Here is a 21,912-nt window from a genome sequence, read left to right on the forward strand (position 1 = left end):
CAAGCTATGCCGGTACATGATGGATCTTACCGGCAAGCACTTGTGGAGGCTTAACCAATTTAGATCCTTAAGACGATTGTCTAGGCCCCGCGCCTGTATGGTCTCCCAGACCACAGCAGGGGTACCCACCACAGGGGCGCACAAACGGTCCGTCTGACCTCTTCGTACAGGCGTCTGTGGTCCAAACCTACTCGGGCGACTTCAACCTCGGGATGCGCACGTAGCCACTTTGCCGCATGGCTGAAGTGCCACGGCAGCTGTTCAGCCCGAGGACCCGTGTTGGACCACACCATTATGCTTCTCGCCTGGTACGAGAAAAACACCCGCAGGAAATAACCGGAGGGATGAATCACTGGATTAGCGAGCTCATTCAATAAAAACGAAACAAAAATCGAGTCCAGCTTGAGTGGGAAGTGTGGAACTCCTCTCCTCCCTCCCCGATGGTTGAGAGCATGCGAGCCCTGGCGACATACTCATACCTGCCCCCCACATGAACTGAAACACGAGCCTTACTAGCCCCCTCCTCATGCTCGCTGGCAAAGGATATATGTATGCCAAGTACAGAAGGGAAGGCAGTACATCCACTTTCAGGACCAGGACCTTGCCCAAGAAAGACAAGGATCTGGCCTTCCACATTGCCATCTTCCTCTGTACCACAGCAACTCTCATGTTCCAGTTCAGGGTCGCGGAGCCGGAGGTCTCAAAAAGGACCCCAAGAATCCTCAGGGCCCCATTACAGAGAGATAGTCCCCCGGGCACGTCCGTCCTGCCCCGCCATCTGCCGAAATACTTAACAGACGACTTGGCGAGGTTAAGGACCGCTCCCGACGCGGGTAAAGTCTCCAATTATGGCCAGAGACCTTAGCAGGCATGAGTCCTTGCACAAAAGCAAGGTGGTGTCATCTGCGTACTGTGTCATCTTAACATGCAAACCGCCGCTTCCAGGGACCAGCAAGCCCTCCACCCCTGCGTCAGCCCTAATGGCAGCCGCCAGGAAGCTCCATATAGAGCACGAAAAGGAGTGCCGAGAGCGGGCATCCCTGCCTGACCCCTGATGAGAGGCCAAACACGTCACCCAGATGGCTGTTTATGCTCACCCGGCACCCCGCTCCCACATACAAAATCTTGATCCACTTTATAAAGCGATCACTAAACCCTAACCTACCTAATACTCTGAAAAGAAAAGCCCTACTGACGCGATCAAAAGCCTTGGCCTGATCAAGCGCCGCTACCATCAGAGGTAGACTTCTATCCTCAACCCAGGCGATGGAGTCCCTGATCAGTTGGAGGTTCCACCTAATGGAACGGCCTTCCACCCCACACGTTTGATCCTCATGGACAACGTAGGGAAGGGCTGTGCGCAAACGGTCTGCCATGACCTTAGCTAGTATCTTGTAATCTACGCACAGCATGGTCAACGGCCGCCAGTTGCTAAGGTCGGCGGCGTCCCCCCTCTTGTAGAGGAGGGACAGCACACCTACAGCCATCGACCTGCCCGGGACTCCAGTCTCGAGAACGGCCGTCAGGACTTCGAGGACCACCGGTCCAAGCATACCCCAAAACTTGAGGTAAAACTCAGCCGGCAGCCCATCCATCCCAGGCACCTTCCCTTTCCCCATCCTCTTGAGGGCGCTCTCCACCTCCTCTAGTGTTATCGGGGCTTCCATCGCCTTTCTAATGTCCTCCGGCACACGCCGGGACAAGTGTTCTAAGAACACGGTACCCTGCTCTTTTTCTACTACCCTCTCCTGGAAAAACCCCCGGAAATGGTCAGTTGCCACCCTGACCATCTGCTCCGGCTCCCTAACCACCCTACCCTGTCCATCCCTCACCCCATAAAAAACCTGTCTTATCTGCTTTTCCCTAACTGATTTGAAAACACTGCAGAGCAGGTCTCATTCTGCTCTATAAACTCAGAGTGTGCGCGCTGCAGGAAAGCACGGGCCTTCCGCTCGTGCACCTCCCTGAGCTGAGCCTTGAGGCTGGTAGCGTGCTCAACGTCCATCGAAGTACCGAGGTTACCAGCCTCGTACTCAAGATCGAGTAAACGTTGGAGCTGCTCCACCTCCCTTCTCTCCTCTCTCCCCTTCCTCTTACAAAAACCAATAATAAATACCCTAATTCTTACCTTAACTACCTCCCACCATTCCAAAACCCCTCCGCACATTGGCCGGAGACCCTCAAGCCCCGAAAAAAACAGAAAAACATTTACAAAAGCCCGCTCCTCCAGGATATCCCGGTCGAGCTTCCAGTACCCCCCTACCGAAAAGGCAGACAGGCGCCTTGACCCGAAGGAGTACCCCGTCGTGATCCGAGAAAAACACAGGCAGCAGACGCCCAGACAAAAGCCCCAAGGATTTGGGTAGAAATACATAGTCCAGCCTCCGCTCGACCCCCGAGAGTTACGCCACGTGGGACCTGCTAGCGCCGGAGTAGTGTTAAGGCCTCCATCCACCAGACCATGGCTTGCCATAAGTCCGGTGATGGCCCCCACGCTACTATCCCCTACCCCTCCTAATTCTACATTAAAATCCCCTCCCACTATCAAAACTCTGTTTGTGGCACACAGAGGTGCCAGACTCTCCACCATCTCCCTTCTCTCTGGCACCGTCTGTGGCCCGTATACCCCTATAATCCTAAGTCTAAAATCCCCTAACGTTATGTCCACCCCCAAAACCCTCCCCTGCATTGCAACGTACGTGCCTTCCACCTTCACCTCCCTAGTCCCAAACAAAATCCCAACCCCTGATGAGTGGACACCCCCACACTCCACACCGACTTCCCTTTTACCCACTCTTTTTAAACTGCTCTACATCCCCCCCATCCCTTAAATGTACCTCCTGCAAGAAACAAAAGGTAAAACATATGTTTGATAAACAACTAAAAACAGCAGTTCTCTTTACAGTGTCCCTTAGACCCCGAACATTCATAGTCATTATTTGAATGTTTGCCATGGTTGCACATTTAAAAAAGAAAAATCAACCAGGTGCAGGGTTCAAGTACTCACTCTGTCTGGTGGGTAAAGGTCCTCATCGATCATGGACGCTGGACCAGCAGCCCCCGAGGCCCCCCAACCCTCCCACCCCCATACCGTCCTCCTGAGAACCCCATGACGCAGGGAAGGGGTTGGGGATGGGGGTCCCAGCGTCCCAGAATTAACCTGAGACACCCCATCCCCATCTGGCAAAAACAGCCCGGGGACGACAGGTCCGCGTCCATCCGGATGATTGGGAGAGATGGACCCCGCGAGGACAGGGAAGACACCTCGGCAGTACTGACCATCTCCCCAACCCCTCGTACATCCACGGACAAAAACCCTTGACCCGCTACCTCTGAGGCCTCCCCATCCACTGCGTCCCCCCTCTGAGAAGCCCAAGATGCAGGTAAGGGGTTGGGGTTGTGGATGGGGGTCCCGGCGTCCCTGAAAAAGCCTGAGACACCCCATCACCGTCGGGCATACACAGCGCAGGGGTCACCAGATCTATTTCCATCTGGGTGGGTGTGAGAGATGAGACCCGCGGTGACAGGGGAGTCACCTCTGTGGCACTGTCCCCAAATACCCTCCCCACCCCTTCCAGCCCACTCTGGCCCTCTCCCGTCTCGAGGGAAAGCCTCTTTTTCTTTTTCTTCCTCCGGGCCTCACCCGATTCCAATAACAGCCCTGACTCCTGCTGGGCCTGCTGTGCTGTGGATGCGTCCCTCTTCGTTCTTGGAGTGGCTGGCAATGGCGAGATGGACCCCCATTCCGCCGTCCTCGTTTGTGAGACCTGGATCTCCTCCACCATCTCCCTCATCTCCCCCACGAGGGCCCCGAAAGCCTCTTCATCTATGAAGACTTCGTCGAGGGATGAGCCCAACTCTCCCGTTGCTCCACCAACCTCTCCCGGCGGCCTACTGATGGATTGAGTACCCGTTGACACCTGGGTCTCCGGGACCACCTCCACCGATGACCTCTCCAAAACGACCTTACCCCCCGACGTTTGGAGCTGGCAAGGACCGGGCTTGCTTCTCCGGTTCCCCACTCACCATCCTCCTTGCTGCCTCTTCCGGCCTGTGACCTAGGTCCCCTTCTCCTAGCCTCCTCTTCTCCTCCACGCCCTTTCCTCCGGCCATCCTTCCCCCAGCAGCCGCTGCCGCGTATGTTTGTTGCCTCGCCGGGCACTCTCGAAACAGGTGCTGCTTACTGCCACACCCATGACATTCTTTTGGTGCCGTACAATTTTTGGCCTCATGTTCCTCCGACATGCAAAACCTGCATTTTACCAGCCCACATGAAGCTGTTCCATGCCCGTACTCCCTGCATTTCCTGCAGAAAGGTGGCTGACGAGCATAGAACAGCATGCCTCTGTCCGACCCTAAAGAAAACACCGCAGGGGGATGCAAAAAGCCCTCAAACCCCCCCGGATCTTCCCTTAGGAGCACCTGGAATTGGCGGCGGCCGTTCCAGAAGCCCAGCGAGTCCTTTACATATCTGGCTCCCGATGTTACCTCGCAGTAGCGACCCAAAAAGGCTGCCACTGCCATATCCGTCACGTGTGGATTATACATATGTATATTTATTGTTCTAAAATTCCTTCTTGCCAGGCACACGATGTTGAAAAGGACAGAGGTCTCTCCCCCTTTGCCTCCTTTACCTTCTCCATTACTTCATCACTCTTACTTTCCGTGTAGAAAGTTACATCGTATGCCTCCTCCATTGAGTTCCCCTGCAGGCACATCACATCTGGGACTTTCAGAGATAGCGCCCCATCAACACGGTCCTCGCAAAGGTGTCCCTCGGCATCCTTACTTCTCCTTCTTGCTTCCATGCAAATCTTACTGTGTTCTTTAGTCCGGCCCTCGGAACCGACCCTGTGTTCCCGCTACCCGCCATTTCGGTATGGCTGTATTTTAAATTTGTTTAGATTTTTCCCCGCCAAAAATCTAAAACTCTCTCACCGCCCTCCGGCCATCGGCTTTTAACTCAGCGAGCTTTGAGGCACCGCAGTACCGAGCTTGATCTGAGCCAAAAGGCCGAGAAGCGATAACCCACAAATTGACCCCTGCACCCGCCGGGCCCGGGGCCTCGGCAGACCTCATCGGTTTGGCAAAGTTGGCTCCTCCTCACCCAACGCTTCCCTGGTGACAGGCGGGTGTGTTTTTTTTAAAAGTCGCTAATGCGTCGTTAGGTCACTAGCTCTTTAATCCTAGTGCGACTATTTGTTCAATGCCCGGCAAATACACCAGTCATCGTCGGGCTTGAACTCAATTGCCCGAGCGACTACTTTGAGTGGAAAAAAATACGCCGGTCGGTCAGCCGGCTTCAAGTCAAACGCCTGAGCAAAAAGTCTCGGCGTCATCTCTGTCAATTTCTCTTGAAACAAGATACCGGGCTCTGCCAGAAGCAAAGCCCTTCCAAAAATACGTTGAACTCGTAAGTGTTCCTCTCCACGGAAGTCTTTAGTAAAAGGCGAAAGGCTTGTGCGTAATGAAGAGAAACCAGAGTCGTATGGAAGTCAGAGGTCGGGGCCCGAGACACACACGGTGCACTCTAGGCCGGGTCCCGCGGGTGGTCCCCGAACCCACTCTTCCAAGTTTTCGAGGGCTGTGGGTAAAAAGTCAGACAGACAGACAGACAGACAGACAGACAGACAGACAGACAGACAGACAGACAGACAGACAGACAGACAGACAGATAGATAGATAGACAATCCTGGTGAAGTGATTGTATTTTTGGGGGGCTCAAAAACACACACACACACACAATCCTGGTGAAGTGATTGTATTTTTGGGGGGCTCAAAACACACACACACACACACACACACACACACACACACACACACACACACACACACACTCTCCTGGCCAATGTTTTTTTTTTTAAGTAAAATGGCGGGAAAACGGGGACCCCCATGAAGGGGCTTCGCACTTGTTTCAGTTTGGATGATTCTTCTTTTCCATTCCTTCTCTTCTTCTGCTAGCTGTTTTACATAGCTTGGTGTATTTCTTTTTCCTTGACAATGGGAGAAAAGTGTTGCACCGTTCCCGGAGGTACTGCAATACCGGTCGATGCGTGGAGCGGACGGAGCAAGCCCCATTTCCGACTCCCTGTTCGAAAAATCCATTTAATATGTAGTCCCCCGATGGGGGACGTATCGGATATTAAACTGATAAGAACAGATTTTTTTTTACAAAATATATTTATTACGTTCCAAACCAACCAAAATTTTCCACACATCAATCAATTCAAATACAAATTCCAATCAACACAAAAATAAACATTTCAAAACTATTCAACAATAACCAAATCCAAAACCCAAAAGTCATTGGAGCATCTTCCCTCCCCTTCCCACCTACAAACCAATACCCATACCCATATCAAATAACCAAAAAACACTCACCCTATACTCCCGACCGACGGGGACGCCTCCTCCACTCCTGACGCTCCACCGTCGGCCTCCATCCCCTCTCCCCTGGAAACAAAAACAACCCCGGCACACCCACACTCTGTGCCTTGTGCCCCCACTCAAATCCACCACCCTGCCCTCCTCCTGACTACAGCCCGGGGACCTCCCGCCCCCAAACAGGGAGCTTAAGCCTCCCTCCATCACCCAATCCTGGGCCATGCTTGTGAGGTCCAGCTCAGACAGGGGTGTAAAAGAGAAGGCAGAGGGAGCCCACGAGGGCCCAGCAACCTCCCCTCCCCCTCCCCCCCGATCTGCCCTCCCCCTCTTTTTACCACCCGACCTCCTCGAGCGCTCCCCCTTTTTCGACTTTTTGGTTGGTGGAGTAAAAGGCAAAACGTTTTCATAAGTCGCCTCTTTCTCCACCTCCACCTGTGTTTCCACCACTTCACAGTCCCCCCACTCCTTCACCCCCTCTCCTTCTGGTCCCGCCTCCGATGCCTTCTCTGTCTCCTTCCTCTCCGATGCCTTCTCAGTCTCCATCTTCTCCAATGTCTTCTCTGTCTTCTTCTCTGATGCCTTCTCCATCTTTCTCTCTGATGACTTCTCTGTCTCTCTCCTATTCGATGTCTTCTTTGTCTCCTTTCCCTCCGATGCCTTCTCTGTCTCCTTCCTCTCCGATGCCTTCTCAGTCTCCATCTTCTCCAATGTCTTCTCTGTCTTCTTCTCTGATGCCTTCTCCATCTTCCTCTCTGATGCCTTCTCTGTCTCTCTCCTCTTCGATGTCTTCTTTGTCTCCTTCCCCTCCGATGCCTTCTCTGTCTCCTTCCTCTCCACCACTGTCCTCTCTTGTCCCTCCACACTACTGACTCCTTTCTCCTCCTCTCCTTTGGCCTCCTTCTCTTCTGGTACCACTATGCCCATTTCTTCTTTGTCTTTTCCTTCTCCTGCTTCTGTTTTTTCCTCCTCTCCTCGCTGTGTGTCCGCTCCCTCCGTGCCTGTTCTCGGTTCTGGGTCTCCTCTTCTTCCCCCATCCCCGGCTCTCGCTCCCCCCCCAGCTGCAGACGCGTATGACCGCCGACGCGCCGGGCATTCACGCCACAGGTGCGTCAGCATGCCACACCCGTGACATGCCTTCGGCGCGTCACAGTCCCTCGCCTCGTGCTCCGCAGATCCACAATACCTGCATTTCTTTATGCTGCACGAGGCGAGGATATGACCATAGGCCATACAGCGCCTGCAGAACGGGGGCTGACGTGCATAGTACAACGTCCCCCTGTCAGCCCCCAGGGAGAACATCGCCGGAGGATGGAGGTATCCTCCCAGGCCCCCTGGGTCCTCTCTAAGAAGGGCCTGATACCCTCTCTTCCCAGTCCAATACCCGAGTGAGTCTTTGAGGAGCCTTCCTGAGGAGATGTTGTCCATATATCTCCCCAGGAAAGTCCTCACCTCTTCTTCCTTCACATGAGGGTTGTACATAGTGACCGTCACAACTCTAAAATTGGGCTTCGCCAAGCTCGTCACAGCATAGTGGCACATAGGTCGTGTGTTCACCAAATCCCTCACCTTCCGCATCGTCTCCTCATGCTGCTTCTCCGTATGAAACGTGACATCATACGCGCCTTCTAATGGATTATCCTGGAGGCAGAAGACGTCCTTTACCCCAAGCTTGAGCAACCCCATCAGGATAGTTCTCCCGAACGTTTCCCTCCCGAATTGCTCCACCTCCTTATCCTTCCATGCAAATCTTGCCGTGTTGGCCAGTCCAACCCCCGGAACAGACCTGTTCGGGATATTCTTCTCCATGTTCTTCAATTAAGAAAAAAATCTCTTCAAAAAAGAAGCCGCTCAAAAACAAAAAACTTTCCTCCCTCCTGCCTTCCTTCGACCTTTTGGCTCAGCGGGCTCTGGGGCACCTCGGTACCAAGCTTGATCTGAGCCAAAAGGCCGAGAAGCGATAACCCACAAATTGACCCCTGCACCCGCCGGGCCCCCGGGGGCCTCGGCAGACCTCATCGGTTTGGCAAAAGTTGGCTCCTCCTCACCCAACGCTTCCCTGGTGACAGGCGGGTGTGTTTTTTTTTAAAAGTCGCTAATGCGTCGTTAGGTCACTAGCTCTTTAATCCTATTGCGACTATTTGTTCAATGCCCGGCAAATACACCAGTCATCGTCGGGCTTGAACTCAATTGCCCGAGCGACTACTTTGAGTGGAAAAAATACGCCGGTCGGTCAGCCGGCTTCAAGTCAAACGCCTGAGCAAAAAGTCTCGGCGTCATCTCTGTCAATTTCTCTTGAAACAAGATACCGGGCTCTGCCAGAAGCAAAGCCCTTCCAAAAATACGTTGAACTCGTAAGTGTTCCTCTCCACGGAAGTCTTTAGTAAAAGGCGAAAGGCTTGTGCGTAATGAAGAGAAACCAGAGTCGTATGGAAGTCAGAGGTCGGGGCCCGAGACACACACGGTGCACTCTAGGCCGGGTCCCCGCGGGTGGTCCCCGAACCCACTCTTCCAAGTTTTCGAGGGCTGTGGGTAAAAAGTCACAGACAGACAGACAGACAGACAGACAGACAGACAGACAGACAGACAGACAGACAGACAGATAGATAGATAGACAATCCTGGTGAAGTGATTGTATTTTTGGGGGGGCTCAAAAACACACACACACACACAATCCTGGTGAAGTGATTGTATTTTTTTGGGGGGCTCAAAACACACACACACACACACACACACACACACACACACACACACACACACACACTCTCCTGGCCAATGTTTTTGTTTTTTTTTTTTGTTTTGTTTTTTTAAAGTAAAATGGCGGAAAACGGGGACCCCCATGAAGGGGGCTTCGCACTTGTTTCAGTTTGGATGATTCTTCTTTTCCATTCCTTCTCTTCTTCTGCTAGCTGTTTTACATAGCTTGGTGTATTTCTTTTTCCTTGACAATGGGAGAAAAGTGTTGCACCGTTCCCGGAGGTACTGCAATACCGGGTCGATGCGTGGAGCCGGACGGAGCAAGCCCCATTTCCGACTCCCTGTTCGAAAAATCCATTTAATATGTAGTCCCCCGATGGGGGACGTATCAGATATTAAACTGATAAGAACAGATACTACACTTGATCTGAGCCAAAAGGCCGAGAAGCGATAACCCACAAATTGACCCCTGCACCCGCCGGGCCCGGGGCCTCGGCAGACCTCATCGGTTTGGCAAAAGTTGGCTCCTCCTCACCCAACGCTTCCCTGGTGACAGGCGGGTGTGTTTTTTTTTAAAAGTCGCTAATGCGTCGTTAGGTCACTAGCTCTTTAATCCTATTGCGACTATTTGTTCAATGCCCGGCAAATACACCAGTCATCGTCGGGCTTGAACTCAATTGCCCGAGCGACTACTTTGAGTGGAAAAATACGCCGGTCGGTCAGCCGGCTTCAAGTCAAACGCCTGAGCAAAAAGTCTCGGCGTCATCTCTGTCAATTTCTCTTGAAACAAGATACCGGGCTCTGCCAGAAGCAAAGCCCTTCCAAAAATACGTTGAACTCGTAAGTGTTCCTCTCCACGGAAGTCTTTAGTAAAAGGCGAAAGGCTTGTGCGTAATGAAGAGAAACCAGAGTCGTATGGAAGTCAGAGGTCGGGGCCCGAGACACACACGGTGCACTCTAGGCCGGGTCCTCGCGGGTGGTCCCCGAACCCACTCTTCCAAGTTTTCGAGGGCTGTGGGTAAAAAGTCACAGACAGACAGACAGACAGACAGACAGACAGACAGACAGACAGACAGACAGACAGACAGATAGATAGATAGACAATCCTGGTGAAGTGATTGTATTTTTGGGGGGCTCAAAAACACACACACACACACAATCCTGGTGAAGTGATTGTATTTTTTGGGGGGCTCAAAACACACACACACACACACACACACACACACACACACACACACACACACACACTCTCCTGGCCAATGTTTTTTATTTTTATTTTTTTTTATTTTTAAGTAAAATGGCGGGAAAACGGGGGACCCCCATGAAGGGGGCTTCGCACTTGTTTCAGTTTGGATGATTCTTCTTTTTCCATTCCTTCTCTTCTTCTGCTAGCTGTTTTACATAGCTTGGTGTATTTCTTTTTCCTTGACAATGGGAGAAAAGTGTTGCACCGTTCCCGGAGGTACTGCAATACCGGGTCGATGCGTGGAGCGGACGGAGCAAGCCCCATTTCCGACTCCCTGTTCGAAAAATCCATTTAATATGTAGTCCCCCGATGGGGGACGTATCAGATATTAAACTGATAAGAACAGATTTTTTATAAAATATATTTATTACGTTCAAAACCCAACAAAAATCTTATACAATCAATCAATTCAAACACAAATTCCATTAAACATTTCAAAACTATTCAATAATAACCAAACCCAAAAACCAAAAGTCATGGGAGCATTTTCCCTCCCCTTCCCATCTACAAACCAAAACCTACACCAAAAAATCAAAGAAAAACTCACCCCATCCCGACCGACGGGGACGCCTTCTCCACTCCTGACGCTCCCCGTCGGCCGCCATCCCTCTCCCCTGGATGCGGTAACAGCGCCCGACACACGCTCACCCTGCGTCCCGTACCCCACACTTAGGTCTACCACCCTGCCCTCCTCCTGACTCCGGCCCGGGGACCCCACGAGCCCAAACAGGGAGCTTAAGCCTCCCTCCATCGCCCAATCCTGGGCCATGCCTGTAAGGTCAAGCTCAGACAGGGGTGTAAAGGTGAAGGAAGAGGGAACCCAAGAGGGCCCTGCAACCTCCCCCTCCCCTCCACCCTGATCTGCCCCCCTCCCTCTTTTACCACCCATCCTCCTTGAGCGCTCCCCTCTTTTCGACCTCTTGTATGGTGGAGTAAAAGGCAAAAAGTTTTCATAGCTTGCCTCCTTCTCCACCTCCACCCGTGATTTCACCTCTTTACTGTCCCCCCACTCCTTCACTCCTTCTCCTACTGGTCCCGCCACAACTACCTTCTCTGTCTCCTCCCTTTCTGTCTTTTCCTTCTCCACCACCTTCTTCCCTGTCTCCTTCCTTTCTGTCTCTTTCTTCTCCACCACCTTCTTCCCTGTCTCCTTCCTTTCTGTCTCTTTCTTCTCCACCACCTTCTTCCCTGTCTCCTTCTTTTCTGTCTCTTTCTTCTCCACCACCTTCTTCCCTATCTCCTTCCTTTCTGTCTTTTCCTTCTCCACCACCTTCTTCCCTGTCTCCTTCCTTTCTGTCTCTTTCTTCTCCACCACCTTCTTCCCTGTCTCCTCCCTTTCTGTCTCTTTCTTCTCCACCGCCGTCTTCCCTGTCTCCTTCCTTTCTGTCTCTTTCTTCTCCACCGCCGTCTTCCCAGTCTCCTCCCTCTCTGTTGCCTTCTCCGTCTCCTTCCTCTCCACAGCCGTCTTCTCTGGCCCCTTCACTCTCCTGTCTCCTTCCTCCTCCTGCTCTCCTTCAGCCTCCTGCCCTTCCGTTTCCACTATGCTGTTGTCTTCTTTTTCTTTTTCTCCTCCCGCTTCCGTTTGCTCCTCCTCTTCCACCCGTGTGTCCGCTCCCTCTGTTCCAGTACTCAGTTCTTGGTCCCTCCTTCTACCCCCATCCCCGGCTCTCGTTCCCCCAGCTGCAGACGCGTATGACCCTTGACGCGCCGGGCATTCACGCCACAGGTGCGTCAGCATGCCACACCTGTGACATGCCTTCGGCGCGTCACAGTCCCTCGCCTCGTGCTCTGCAGATCCACAATACCTGCACTTCTTTATGCTGCACGAGGCGAGGACGTGGCCGTAGGCCATACAACGCCTGCAGTACGGAGGCTGACGGGCATAATGCAACGTCCCCTGTCAGCCCCCAGGAGAACATCGCCGGAGGATGGAGGTATCCACCCAATCCTTTTGGGTCCTCTCTTAGGAGGGCCTGGAAACCCCTCCTCCCGGTCCAAAAACCCAAAGAGTCCTTGAGGTGCCTTCCTGAGGAGACACTATCCATGTATCTCCCCAGAAAGGCCCTCACCTCCTCGTCCTTCACGTAAGGGTTGTAAATGTTCACATTCACAACCCTGAAATTACTCTTCGCCAAGCTGGTCACCAAGTAATGAGACACCGGCCTCTCTGCTTGCACTTCTCTCGCCCTTCTGAGAACGTCATCGTGCTTCACTTCAGTGTGTAGCGCCACATCGTATGCCCCCTCCAAAGGGGTTGTCTTGGAGGCAGAACACATCCTCCACCGTCAGTCCAAGGATCTCAATCAAAATGGTCCTCCCAAACTCATCTCTGCCAATTGGCTCCGTCGCCTTATCCTTCCAGGCAAACCGCACCGTATTCGCCAGCCCCATCCTAGGGACTGGCCTCCATGTAGAAGCCTGCGCCATCTCCGCAAAGAAAATTGGCGCACTCGCCTCCGCTTTCTTCCAAAAAGAAAAACTGAAAAAGAGCGGCAAAATAAACCAACCGTGAATCCAAATACCAAAACAACAAACTTTCCTCCCTCCTGCCTTCCTTCGACCTTTTGGCTCAGCGGGCTTTGGGGCACCTCGGTACCAAGCTTGATCTGAGCCAAAAGGCCGAGAAGCGATAACCCACAAATTGACCCCTGCACCCGCCCGGGCCCGGGGGCCTCGGCAGACCTCATCGGTTTGGCAAAAGTTGGCTCCTCCTCACCCAACGCTTCCCTGGTGACAGGCGGGTGTGTTTTTTTTAAAAGTCGCTAATGCGTCGTTAGGTCACTAGCTCTTTAATCCTATTGCGACTATTTGTTCAATGCCCGGCAAATACACCAGTCATCGTCGGGCTTGAACTCAATTGCCCGAGCGACTACTTTGAGTGGAAAAAATACGCCGGTCGGTCAGCCGGCTTCAAGTCAAACGCCTGAGCAAAAAGTCTCGGCGTCATCTCTGTCAATTTCTCTTGAAACAAGATACCGGGCTCTGCCAGAAGCAAAGCCCTTCCAAAAATACGTTGAACTCGTAAGTGTTCCTCTCCACGGAAGTCTTTAGTAAAAGGCGAAAGGCTTGTGCGTAATGAAGAGAAACCAGAGTCGTATGGAAGTCAGAGGTCGGGGCCCGAGACACACACGGTGCACTCTAGGCCGGGTCCCCGCGGGTGGTCCCCGAACCCACTCTTCCAAGTTTTCGAGGGCTGTGGGTAAAAAGTCACAGACAGACAGACAGACAGACAGACAGACAGACAGACAGACAGACAGACAGACAGACAGACAGACAGACAGATAGATAGATAGACAATCCTGGTGAAGTGATTGTATTTTTGGGGGGCTCAAAACACACACACACACACAATCCTGGTGAAGTGATTGTATTTTTTGGGGGGGGCTCAAAAACACACACACACACACACACACACACACACACACACACACACACTCTCCTGGCCAATGTTTTTTTTTTATTTTTTTTTTTTTTTTTAAGTAAAATGGCGGGAAAACGGGGGACCCCCATGAAGGGGGCTTCGCACTTGTTTCAGTTTGGATGATTCTTCTTTTTCCATTCCTTCTCTTCTTCTGCTAGCTGTTTTACATAGCTTGGTGTATTTCTTTTTCCTTGACAATGGGAGAAAAGTGTTGCACCGTTCCCGGAGGTACTGCAATACCGGGTCGATGCGTGGAGCGGACGGAGCAAGCCCCATTTCCGACTCCCTGTTCGAAAAATCCATTTAATATGTAGTCCCCGATGGGGGACGTATCAGATATTAAACTGATAAGAACAGATTTTTTTTTTACAAAATATATATTTATTACCATCAATTTCCATACAAATACCTTCAATGTTCCAAACAAAATCAATTTTATAACAAAAATCCAAATGGATATTTCAAAACTAATAACCAATAACCAAAACTATAAACAATAATCAGGGGAGCATCTTCCCTCCCCTTCTAAGATACAAACTACCCATAACCACCCCAAATAAAAATTTCACCCTACTGACGAGGGACTTCTTCTCCCCCTTCAACCACCATACCCTCACCCTTAGATGCAGGACCGGCACCCGGCACCTGCACACCCCGCATCATGTGCTTTACTCCAAAATCCACCACCCTGCTTCTCTCTGGGCTCTTGACCGAGGACCCCGCACCCCAAACAGGAAACTTGGTCCCCCTCCCTTGCCCAACCCTGGGCCATCCCTGGAAGGTCTATCTCAGACAAGGGTACAATAGTAGGTGAAGAGGGGGCCACCCAGGGCCCCGAACCTTCTCCCCTCCCCACCTCCAGCTTTTCCACCCTTATCTTCCTTCTCGGGGAGACCGCGGTAAGGGAGAAAACCTATCCCCCCACCAGCTCCTGTTTAGCCTCCCCCCCTTTACCACCCCCTCTCCCCCTGTTGTCAAAGCGCCCCTTCCTCCTCGTCCTCCTGTTTGGAGGAGAAACCGATGTAACTCTACCCCCCCTCGCCAGCCCCTCCACCAACCCTCTCATCTCCTCCACCCGGGCAGACGATACATCACTGTCCCCCCCACTCTTTTACCCCCTCTCCTTCTGGTTCCACCTCCAATGCCTTCTCAGTCATCTGTTTCTCCGTTGTTGTCCTTTCTTGACTCTTCACAATCCTGTGTCCGTCCTCTGCCTGCTCCTCTTCTCCTTCAACCTCTCCCTCTCCTCCCAGCACCTTCTCCACCTGCTCCTCCTCTCCTTCAACCTCTCCCTCTCCTCCCAGCACCTTTTCCACCTGCTCCTCCTCTCCTTCCACCGCTCCTCCCGACACCTTTTCCTCCTCTTTTCGTGATGTTCCTGTTCCAGATCCCATGTCCGCTCCTCTTCCTCTACTTCCCACATCCCCCGCACCTGCTCCCCCTCCAGCTGCAGGCGCGTGTGACCCGTGACGAGCCGGGCAACTCCGCCACAGGTGTGTAACCGAGCCACACCCGTGGCAAGCCTTTGGCTCGTCACAATCCCTTGCCTCGTGACCGCTCGACCCACAGAACCTGCAAATCCTTGTACTACACGAGGCAAGGGTATGACCATAGGCCATACAGCGCCTGCAAAATGGAGGCTGACGGGCATAATGTAACGTCCCCCTGTCAGCCCCCAGGAGAACATCGCCGGGGGATGTAGGAACCCACCCAATCCCCTTGGGTCCTCCCTGAGAAGGGCCTGGAACCCTCTCCTCCCGTTCCAGAATCCCAGGGAGTCCCTGAGGCGCCTCGCTGAGGAAACATTGTCCATGTATCGCCCCAGAAAGGCCCTCACCTCTTCGTCAGTCACATGGGGATTGTACATGGTCACAGTTACCAATCGAAAACTACTTCTCGCCAAGTTGGTCACTTCATAATGGCACATGGGAAATGCCTTACTCCCTTCTTTTGTCTTCATCAAAATTTCTTCATGCTTCCCTTCACTATAAAAAGTCACATCAAAAGCCCCCTCAATTGGATTATCTTGGAAGCATAAAACATCCTTTACCTCCAGTTCCAATATCCCCATCAATATGGTCCTTCCGAACTTCTCTCTTCCAAATGGCTCCATTTCTTTGTCCCTCCATGCGAATCTCACAGTATTGGACAATCCAATTCCTGGTACCGACTTGTTATAAATGGTACGTGCCATTTCCAAAAGGAAAAAAAACACACGTCCAAACAAGGAAAAAACCAGCTCTCCAAATGGAAGCCTCTGGAAAACACAAAAAACGCCTTGGCAAAAAAGAACCCTGTCTCACACAAAAACCTATCGCCCTCCTATCTCCGACCTTTTGACTCAGCGAGCTCTGGGGCACCTCGGTACCAAGCTTGATCTGAGCCAAAAGGCCGAGAAGCGATAACCCACAAATTGACCCCTGCACCCGCCGGGCCCCCGGGGGCCTCGGCAGACCTCATCGGTTTGGCAAAAGTTGGCTCCTCCTCACCCAACGCTTCCCTGGTGACAGGCGGGTGTGTTTTTTTTTAAAAGTCGCTAATGCGTCGTTAGGTCACTAGCTCTTTAATCCTATTGCGACTATTTGTTCAATGCCCGGCAAATACACCAGTCATCGTCGGGCTTGAACTCAATTGCCCGAGCGACTACTTTGAGTGGAAAAAATACGCCGGTCGGTCAGCCGGCTTCAAGTCAAACGCCTGAGCAAAAGTCTCGGCGTCATCTCTGTCAATTTCTCTTGAAACAAGATACCGGGCTCTGCCAGAAGCAAAGCCCTTCCAAAAATACGTTGAACTCGTAAGTGTTCCTCTCCACGGAAGTCTTTAGTAAAAGGCGAAAGGCTTGTGCGTAATGAAGAGAAACCAGAGTCGTATGGAAGTCAGAGGTCGGGGCCCGAGACACACACGGTGCACTCTAGGCCGGGTCCCCGCGGGTGGTCCCCGAACCCACTCTTCCAAGTTTTCGAGGGCTGTGGGTAAAAAGTCACAGACAGACAGACAGACAGACAGACAGACAGACAGACAGACAGACAGACAGACAGACAGACAGACAGACAGATAGATAGATAGACAATCCTGGTGAAGTGATTGTATTTTTGGGGGGCTCAAAAACACACACACACACACAATCCTGGTGAAGTGATTGTATTTTTTGGGGGGGCTCAAAAACACACACACACACACACACACACACACACACACACACACACACACACACACACTCTCCTGGCCAATGTTTTTTTTTTTTTTTTTTTTTTTAAGTAAAATGGCGGGAAAACGGGGGACCCCCATGAAGGGGGCTTCGCACTTGTTTCAGTTTGGATGATTCTTCTTTTTTCATTCCTTCTCTTCTTCTGCTAGCTGTTTTACATAGCTTGGTGTATTTCTTTTTCCTTGACAATGGGAGAAAAGTGTTGCACCGTTCCCGGAGGTACTGCAATACCGGGTCGATGCGTGGAGCGGACGGAGCAAGCCCCATTTCCGACTCCCTGTTCGAAAAATCCATTTAATATGTAGTCCCCCGATGGGGGACGTATCAGATATTAAACTGATAAGAACAGATTTTTTTTTTTTTTTAGAAAAAATAATTTATTACGTTCAATACCATTCATTCTTTACAAAATCATATATTCCTTCAAACTCAAATAATGGTATTTTAATTTATAAAACAAACCAAAAAAACCCCAAAACAAAACTCAGGGGAGCATCATCCCTCCCCGTCATCCTAAACACTAACTTTCCCTATCTTCCCGTCCCTAATCTAAAATAACCCCAGCCCTAATCCCCCCTTCCATCTCTCCCGGGCAGCGTGCTGCCCCCACTTCGTCTCCTCCCTCTTCATCCTCCCCCTCAAATCTCCTTCCACCCTCCTCACTATTCCTTCCACCCCCCAATCTCTCCCTGTCTTGACCATGTTCTGCCTGGCTTCCCACAGCCCTCGCTTAAAGAGGCTCATGAGAAGCCAGAGCAGAAACCTATCCCTATCCGTGCCCCTCGCTCTCCCTACACCTCTCTCTAACCTAGCCCACGTCAATACAAAATCACCTCTAACCCTTCCTAACAACACCCGTGCCTTTGCCCATACTACTCCGGCAATGGCACAGTCCCAAAAGACATGGCGCACAGTCTCCTCCCTGCCACAAGAAGGTCTTGGGCAGGTGGGGGGATCGCGCCAAGCTATGCCGGTACATGGTGGAGCGCACCGGCAAACACTTGTGGAGGCTCAACCAATTCAGGTCCTTGAGCCTGTTGTCCAGGCCCCGCGCCTGCACTCCCTCCCAGACCGCCGCCGGGATGCCCACTACAGGTGCCGGACTTACTGCCCGTCTAACCTCCTCGTACAGGTGCCTGTGATCTAAACCTACTCGGGCAACTTCAACCTCGGGGTGCGCACGCAGCCACTTGGCCGCATGGCCAAAGTGCCACGGCAGCTGTTCCGCCCGAGGACCCGTGTTAGACCACACCATTACGCTTCTCGCCTGATACGAGAAGAACACCCGCAGGAGGTAACCGGACGGGTGTAGTACCGGCTGAGCAAGCTCCGTTAACAGAAAAGAAACAAAAATTGCGTCCAGCTTGAGGGGGAGATGTGGTACCCCCCTACCTCCCTCCCCGATGGGACAGATCATGCGTGCCCTGGCGACCCACTCGTACCTGCCACCCCACATGAACTGAAACACTAGCCTCACTAGAGGCCTCCTCAGACAAGCCGGCAATGGGTATATATACGCCAAATACAAAAGAGATGGCAGTACATCCACCTTGAGAACCAGGACCTTGCCTAAAAAGGACAAAGACCTAGCCCTCCACATCGCTAGCTTCCTCTGTACCACTGCGATGCCCATGTTCCAGTTCAGCGTCGCTGAGCCGGGAGGTCTCAAAGTGGACCCCGAGAACCCTCAGGGCCCCGTTACAGAGAGATAACCCTCCGGGCACATCCGTCCTACCACTCCATCTTCCGAAAAATTTAACGGAAGACTTCGGCGTGGTTCAGAACCGCCCCGACGCTCGGGTGAAGTCCCCAATAATGGCAAGGGATCTTGTCAAGCACGAGTCCTTGCAAAGCAGCAAGGATGTGTCGTCGGCGTACTGTGTCAACTTGACACGGAGACCGCCACTTCCAGGGATCAGCAAGCCCTCCACCCCTGTGTCTGCCCTAATGGCAGCCCCCAGAGGCTCCATGTACAGAACGAAGAGGAGAGCCGAGAGCGGGCATCCCTGCCTGACCCCAGACGAGAGGTCAAAACGTCACCTAAGTGACTGTTAACGCTAACTCGGCACCCCGCTCCGACATATAATGTACGGATCCATCCTATAAACTTCTCCCCAAATCCTAATCTACCTAACACCCTGAATAGAAAGGATCTATTCACGCGATCAAAGGCTTTCGCCTGATCCAGCGCTGCTACCATTAAAGGCAGCCCCTATCTTCTACCCAAGCGATGGAGTCCCTGATCAACTGTAGGTTCCATCTGATCGAGCGACCCTCTACCCCGCACGTCTGATCCTCATGGACGACGTAGGGAAGGGCTGTCGCAACCGGTCTGCTAAAACCTTTGCAAGTAGCTTGTAATCTACGCACAGCATGGTCAACGGCCGCCAGTTGCCAAGGTCAGTTGCTTCCCCCTTCTTATAAAGAAGTGACAGCACACCGACCGCCATTGATCCCCCCGGGACCCCCGTCTCAAGGATGGCCTTCAAGACTTCGAGGACCACTGGTCCAAGTATACCCCAAAACTTGAGGTAAAACTCGGCCGGCAACCCATCCATCCCAGGCACCTTCCCTTTTCCCATCCTCCTGAGAGCACTCTCAACCTCCTCGAGGGAGATCTGAGCCTCCATCACATTTCTAATGTCCTCCGGCAATCGCCGGGACAAGTGTTCTAAAAACACATTTCCCTGCTCTACATCTATTACCCTCTCTTTAAATAAACCTCGGAAATGATCAGTTGTTACCCTGACCATTTCCTCCGGTTTTCTAACTATGCTACCATCTTCTTTCCTCACCCCATGCATTATCTTCCTACTCTGTCTGGCCCTAACCGACTTAAAGAACATAGAGGAACAAGTCTCATTATGTTCTAAAAAGCCATTATGCGCACGCTCCAGGAAAGCTCGAGCCTTCCGCTCCTGCAGCTCCCTGAGCTGCGCCTTCAGGTCAGTGGATCTCTCCCAGTCAATCGACCCGCCGAGGTTGCCTGCCTCGTACTCGAGTTCGAGCAACCTTTGGATACGATCCACCTCCCTCCTTTCCTCCCTTTTTTTCCTCTTACAATATCCTATTATAAAAGCCCTAATCCTTACCTTAACTAAATCCCACCACTCCAACACCCCCTCGCACATGGACCGGAGGCCTTCAAGCCCCGAAAGAAACCAAAAAGGTGTCGACAAAGCTTGCTCCTCCAGCACATCCCGATCTAATTTCCAGTACCCCCCTACCGAAGAGGCAGACTGGCGGCCCCACCTGCAGGAGCACCCCGTCGTGATCTGAGAAGAACACAGGCAACAGCCGCCCAGACAACTGGCCCAAAGACCTAGATAGAAAAATATAGTCGAGCCTCCGCGCAACCCCCCGAGAGTTACGCCATGTGGGACCCGCCATTGTCGGAGTAGTGTGCAGGCCTCCATCAACCAGACCATGGCAAGCCATAAGCCCGGTGATGGCGCCTGCACTACTATCCCCCGCTAACCCTAAATCTATGTTAAAATCCCCACCTATCACCAAGTGCCTATTTGTGACACACAGGGGCGCCAGACAGTCCACCATCTCCCTCCTGTCTGCCGCCACCTGTGGCCCCATACACCACCACTAACCTATACCTACTATCCCTAAAAGTGACATCCACCCCCAACACCCTCCCCTGCATTACAACAAAAGTGCTCTCTACTCTAACCTCCCTATTCCCAAACAAAATACCCACCCCGTAGAGTGAACCCCACCTATACCCCAAATTGATTCCCCCTTATCCCACTCCCTACTAAACCTGATGACATCCCCTCCATCCCTCAGGTGAACCTCCTGTACAAAACAAACATCAAAACCCACCCCTTCCAAAAAACTAAAAACCGCCCTCCTCTTAACAAAATCCCTCAAACCCCTTACATTTAAACTAAAAATATTAACAGAAAATGTCATTTAAAAAATTAATTATAAAACCTTACATCAATGAAATGAAAACCCAAATTAACCAAAAAACAGGAGACTCACCCGATGCTCCCCTGCCTCGTCTCATCCGGCGGGGACGTCCTCTCCTCTCCTGACGTCCCCCCGTCCTCCTCCATCTCTCCAACCCAGGATGCAGGGATGGTGTTAGGCCTTGGAGTGCCCTGCATCCTGGGTTCCCCACCAACACCCTCCGTTTCTGTCTCCCTGTAGGCTGCTGGACTGAGGTCGAGAGCAGGGGACCCCATCTCCCCAAGCAGGAGTTGAGATCCCCCTCAGACCCCCAGCCCAGCGCCACGCCCTGGGAGTCACCCTCCACCAGCTGTTGAGGGGCTGATAAAATAACGAGGACAAGGGCGTTCTTCTTTCCCCCATCACACGCTTGGCCACCCCTCCCCCCACACCCCCCTCCCTCTCACAGCCTGTCAAGCACACCCTCCTCTTCCCTTTCTTCTTTGGTGTTGGAGGTAGCGGGAGACACCACCCCTCTTCCCCGCTATCTCCTCCACCATTCCCCGCATCTCTTCAACAAGGGCGCTCGACAAGCTGTCCCCCACTCCTTCACTCCTTCTTCCTCCTCCGGTCCTTCTTCTGGTCCCGTCTCAGCTTCTCCTTCCATTTCCGCCACCGTTCCCTCCTCCACCTCCTCTCTCGCCACTGCCCCAGCCTCCTTCTTCTCTGTTCCTTCCGCCTCCTTCCCCTCCTCTCCTTCTGTTCCAGCCTCCTTCCTCCCGTCCTTCTCCTTCCGTGCAGTCTTTTCCCCTGTGCCATTACCTTCATCCAGGCCCTTACTTTCCTTTCTCCCCCATCCCCCGTTCTCCCTCCAGCCGCAGACGCGTACGACCTCTGACGAGCCGGGCACTCACGCCACAGGTGTGCTGACGAGCCACACCCGTGGCAAGCCTTGGGCTCGTCACAATCCTTGGCCTCGTGCTCTCCCGACCCACAGAACTTGCATTTTCTGGTGTTGCACGAGGCCAGGATATGACCATAGGCCATACAACGCCT

The 21,912-nt window shown here is 52.4% G+C and overlaps 6 non-coding genes and 4 pseudogenes across 6 annotated transcripts; all 10 read right to left on the reverse strand.

Moving 5' to 3' along the window:
* Window positions 1-5,370: 5,370 nt before the first annotated feature.
* On the reverse strand, window positions 5,371-5,487 carry LOC123736132 (U5 spliceosomal RNA). Its single transcript, XR_006765956.1, has one exon. It is a non-coding gene; the product is annotated as a U5 spliceosomal RNA (small nuclear RNA).
* A 522-nt stretch (window positions 5,488-6,009) lies between these two features.
* Window positions 6,010-6,181, reverse strand: LOC123736184 (uncharacterized; annotated as a pseudogene).
* Window positions 6,182-8,692: 2,511 nt separating this feature from the next.
* LOC123736133 (U5 spliceosomal RNA) lies at window positions 8,693-8,809 on the reverse strand. The gene has a single exon (XR_006765957.1). It is a non-coding gene; the product is annotated as a U5 spliceosomal RNA (small nuclear RNA).
* A 529-nt stretch (window positions 8,810-9,338) lies between these two features.
* LOC123736123 (U2 spliceosomal RNA) lies at window positions 9,339-9,530 on the reverse strand. Its single transcript, XR_006765947.1, has one exon. It is a non-coding gene; the product is annotated as a U2 spliceosomal RNA (small nuclear RNA).
* Window positions 9,531-9,875: 345 nt separating this feature from the next.
* On the reverse strand, window positions 9,876-9,992 carry LOC123736134 (U5 spliceosomal RNA). The gene has a single exon (XR_006765958.1). It is a non-coding gene; the product is annotated as a U5 spliceosomal RNA (small nuclear RNA).
* Window positions 9,993-10,518: 526 nt separating this feature from the next.
* On the reverse strand, window positions 10,519-10,688 carry LOC123736160 (uncharacterized; annotated as a pseudogene).
* Window positions 10,689-13,302: 2,614 nt separating this feature from the next.
* LOC123736135 (U5 spliceosomal RNA) lies at window positions 13,303-13,419 on the reverse strand. Its single transcript, XR_006765959.1, has one exon. It is a non-coding gene; the product is annotated as a U5 spliceosomal RNA (small nuclear RNA).
* A 532-nt stretch (window positions 13,420-13,951) lies between these two features.
* Window positions 13,952-14,124, reverse strand: LOC123736171 (uncharacterized; annotated as a pseudogene).
* Window positions 14,125-16,496: 2,372 nt separating this feature from the next.
* LOC123736136 (U5 spliceosomal RNA) lies at window positions 16,497-16,613 on the reverse strand. The gene has a single exon (XR_006765960.1). It is a non-coding gene; the product is annotated as a U5 spliceosomal RNA (small nuclear RNA).
* Window positions 16,614-17,150: 537 nt separating this feature from the next.
* LOC123736140 (uncharacterized) lies at window positions 17,151-17,330 on the reverse strand (annotated as a pseudogene).
* Window positions 17,331-21,912: the final 4,582 nt, after the last annotated feature.

Source organism: Salmo salar, unplaced genomic scaffold (assembly GCF_905237065.1).
Source record: "Salmo salar unplaced genomic scaffold, Ssal_v3.1, whole genome shotgun sequence".
NCBI classification, from domain to species: Eukaryota; Metazoa; Chordata; class Actinopteri; order Salmoniformes; family Salmonidae; genus Salmo; species Salmo salar.